Source organism: Salmo salar, chromosome ssa10, assembly GCF_905237065.1.
Source record: "Salmo salar chromosome ssa10, Ssal_v3.1, whole genome shotgun sequence".
NCBI classification, from domain to species: Eukaryota; Metazoa; Chordata; class Actinopteri; order Salmoniformes; family Salmonidae; genus Salmo; species Salmo salar.
This window is the reverse complement of record NC_059451.1, coordinates 92,234,704-92,239,178: the sequence shown is the minus strand read 5'-3', so window position 1 is coordinate 92,239,178 and position 4,475 is coordinate 92,234,704. Positions and strand designations below refer to the sequence as shown.

At 37.9% G+C, this 4,475-nt stretch overlaps 1 pseudogene; it reads left to right on the top strand.

Moving 5' to 3' along the window:
- The first annotated feature begins 899 nt into the window (after positions 1–899).
- LOC106561193 (peroxisomal membrane protein 11A-like) lies at positions 900–2,515 on the top strand (annotated as a pseudogene).
- The last annotated feature ends 1,960 nt before the right edge of the window (positions 2,516–4,475 follow it).

Sequence of the window (4,475 nt, the reverse complement as noted above, 5' to 3'; positions counted from 1 at the left end):
AGGCTTTGAAGCCACCGGTCGGCCATATTGGCACTCCCAACTATTAGTCCGCCATAGGAGGAATGGAATTCTATAGTATTTCAATGAAATGTTTCAAGGACAAAATTATTTTTGTTGTTGTAGTGGGGACAGTAAATATAGTCATCTCTAAAAATTATACTTTAAGGAAAATTATTGTATATATTTGTATTTGTTATTTTTATGTTTAGCTCACATAACAGAATTTAAAAGTATGCATTAAGGTGTCTGTAATTTAATACGTTTGTCAAAATAATTGTAGACATTAATAAATGCATTTCTGTAGCTTTCCAAAATATGTTTTACAATGGTGGGGGAGAGCCAAGATGGAGGCAAGGTGGCTTCAACACAGCGCCCCCTATCAATCATCTTGTGCAGGGATATTCAACTCTTACCCTACCAGGTCTGGAACCCGCTGGTTTGCTGTTTTGCCTGATAATTAATTGCATCCTCTTGGTATCCCAGATCTAAATCAGTCCCTGATTAGAGGGCAACAATGAAAAAACGCAGTGGACCTGGCTTGGAGGTCCAGAATTGAGTTTGACGGATCTAGTATATATATAAATGATTGGTACTGTTTGGTATAGCCAAAAGATTCAGACCCTACCGTTACGCTTGTTTACACTGAGCTGCACTGGGATTGGAACGCCATCATGGTTAGATTAAGACACCGCTGAGTCAGCGGATAAGGATAGGATAAGGCACTATACTCAAAATGTTACTTTTATCCAAACTCCTACATCGAGAAGATTGAAATACTGCTAGTTTTTCCTGAAAACCGCCCTTTTCGTCCTCAATATGCATGTGCCTTGTCGAATTATTTGCTTTGCAACAATTCTGCAATTAAAGAGCTTGTCAAACTGCAGAGTCTGGTGTCCAACATGAGTTCTGGAAGGAAATGTGAGTTTGAACAGCCTTCACCACCAACAACTACTGCACTCTCCAGGGACATACTGTAACTAACTAACCGGTTGAACAAGTGTTTTTGAAACAAGAAGTAGGCTAATTATTATTGGAAAGAGGCTCTCTAGTCTACCAATAATGTTTGGTTCAACAATATGTCAAATGTAGCCTAATTGATAACTGTTTTCATTCATGAGCATGTGCTGAATTCTGTCTTTGTTCTTTGTTTCAGTGTTCAGACTGGGGAACACTGTGAATTCCATTGACGAAGCCAGGCAGACCTTGCAGCTCTCTGACCCTGTGCTGCGCTTCTGCCTTACTGTGGCCAACCTCAACCCGCCCTTTGCTTTATCTGCAAGAATTTGCTCTGGGCCAGAAATGTTGGCATGGTCTATGATGTCAACAAGGAGCGATGGAGCTTGAACGCCTCTCGTTGCTCCTTCTTGTCCCTGGTTAATAGTCTGACCAGAGATGTTTACGTTATTACCCAGATTATGGTTCAGAGAACCAAAAATAGGCTGTTTCAACAGAAAATGGATCAGCACCTCAAAGACAGAACGGATCAGGCTTTTCTTGTTCCTCAACCGGATCCTTTTCTGCTCCTGCTTATTGAGAGTCTTAAAAGACATCCCTCGGTTGCCCTCGACACACTGAAAAACATTTGATATTTCCATTTCACTGGACAGGCTGGGCGTTTACTGGTCAAACCTAGGGGTGGTGGGCTTTTGTGGGCAAATCTCCTCTCTGTTAGGGATAATGTCACCCCAGTTTGAAAATGAAACCATAACCTAGAGTTAACGGTAAATTAATGGAGCTAGAGTTATTAAATGAAGAGAGGCTATACACAGTATGATGGGCAGATGCTGGTACTAAGGTTTGTAGTCAAACATTGGTGAGACAGAATTTTGCACGGGTTCCTTACTTTGAATATCACTACAGGTGAAGCTACATGTTGGCAGAAGTTCACTGATGATAGCAACCCCTTCAGATAAACTGTTTGAAGCTTATAGGGCAAACACTTTTATGTGTATTTTATGAGTAGCTTTCATTTTTTTAAATCACTTCATTTTTTTATGATTACTGTTGGGACCAGCAATAGCTCATTGGTTGACACATGGGTATTATTAGACATCTTTAAATTAGTAGATTATAAAGGGAACTTTTCAGTAGTTTAGGAATCAAAAAGACAGAGACTGGACAGGGATCTTAGTAAACTTTATTGTTTACTAGTGTTTGATTGAACGTAGAGCCCTGTAGTTGGGTGCCATAATGCTTTATTTTACAGAAATTTGACGGATCAAGAGTTGCATCATCCAGCCAGCATGGCCACACTAATCCAAGCCCACCAGTTAGCATCGTATCCTTTATGGCTTTATCATTACTTATAGATATTTTCTGTTCATTGTGAGAAAAATATAGTTAAGTTCAAAATGTCTATGCAAATCATATATTCCATAATAGAAAAGCATTATTAATACAGTAGATTTCTATGCATAATGCAATGTACGTAACAAAATGGGTTGAATTTAAAAAAATTTAACTGTTCAATAAGAAAATAAAGACATCTGATGGACTTTTATGCAATTATTCACAATGCTGTTGTAAAGGTACACTTATTTGAAGTCCTGAGTTGAACAAAGTAAAAAGAAAATTAACATGGTTAATTACCAAGCAGTTTGATAAATGTGGCCCCTGGGACTGAAAAATATTGAGAAACACTAAAAAGTAGATTACTAATTTGGGGTTGACATTTTTCATTTGGAGAAAATATTTGTCCTTTGATTTTATCTAAAATATTGTAGGGAATTGTGTAATGCACATTCGCTATTCAATATGATGATCAGTTTGTGGTGCAAGGAATTCCCAGAAAAGTGCTGAAACACTGCCACCTCAAGGAAATATATAGCAATTTATAAAACAGACAATTATTGATGAAAAGAGATTTATTTATTTTTTCAGAGACATTAATACATTTTGTAATATTTTTCTAGAGGAAAAGTTGGTGATAAAGCATCCCCCACAGACAATTGCAAATATATTACATTTACCTTTCGCCAAGTAGAGGCTTCTTGTCTGTCTTGAATAGATTGAGGAAATTGTGCAAAGAAGGAAGCAAAAAAAGAATAGTTACACAAATTTGTTCTCAAAGGTCGACAATCTGTAGTGATTTATACTAGACAAGAGATTTTATTTCACATTTCTATTGAGACATTTAATTTACCAATATCAACAAAGTAAACGCACCAGCAACAGCGAGACAATAAACTAAAAATGATTCTAGAGTTGTTTGATTTGTAAGCAGTATGCACATTAAATGGCATTTTGCATTTCAAGAGCACATTGTAGGTGTTTTAACAGTTTAAGGACCTTTAGCCACAAAGCTGTAGTCCTACACATGAAAAATAACATTTAGGGACCAATAATTTGAGTACATATATTTTGTTTCACCTGCGTGGCATGCAATCAAATCAATTATGAAAGATAACATTATGTTAAAGCCAATGTGACTCAGATTTTCCTATTAGAAGGCACCTCGCTAACTCCTGCGTATATCACAATTAGCACTTATTCAGATGAATATGGCTCAGTCCAGTACCGCAGACAGTGGTCTGTACTAGTCTCATATCTGGCCATGTGCTTTCCAGAATACCACAGTCAGTAGCATACATTTCATTTATTACATTTAGAATTCAACAATAAAAAAGAACCCAAACTGTGACAGAAGAACTTCCACTATGTGTACATGTCAGGGATTAATCTAGCCCAGTCAAGCACTTCTGAGAGACCTTTCAGACATGTTTCTATACGGAGCTCTGAAACCATGTGGTTTGTGACAGTGGTGAAGAATTGTAATGGATGAAAAAAGGCCCCTTAACATAGTCACAATTCATTTTTTATACTCCATTCATGATTATTAAACAGATATCCACAGAGCACTCATGAGGGAAACGAACAGAAATGAACCTATCACAAACAAAAGAATGAAGGCCTAGATTCAATCCGATCAAGCGTTAAGCGGTGACAGCAGACACCCGCATAGCGGATGTTGTGGCCCTCAGAGGTGGAACTGCATAGGAACCTTCAAATCAGTGAGCAGCTGCTCTTGCAACCATTGTCACAAAGCCACAACCGCCCCACTCGCGTTAGATGTTCAGAAGGAGAAAGTGAAGGTTAATATAGGAATAATGACGCTCAACTTGAAAAATCTATAACTAAATAATGAAGGTTTCATCATAATCAAGGTGTAGATTACATCACACATTCCACTGTTCCATATTGTAAACAAGGTGGCATGAGATTTCTGTTAATGCGACTCCGTGTAGCCAATTGCAATGTCGGCTTTATCTATAATGCAGGGAGCCACTTGTGGATTTGACCGCTCTAACACAGCTCCACCTCATAGACCGTCAAAACAAACGCTATGCGGATGTTCGCTAAAGCAGATCTGATTGAATCGAGCCCCAACTCACATGGTAGAGGAATACATCAACATTGTAAAAAGACGTGCAGACATATAAGACACAGTATTGAAAGCATTATACATTAACATAAAT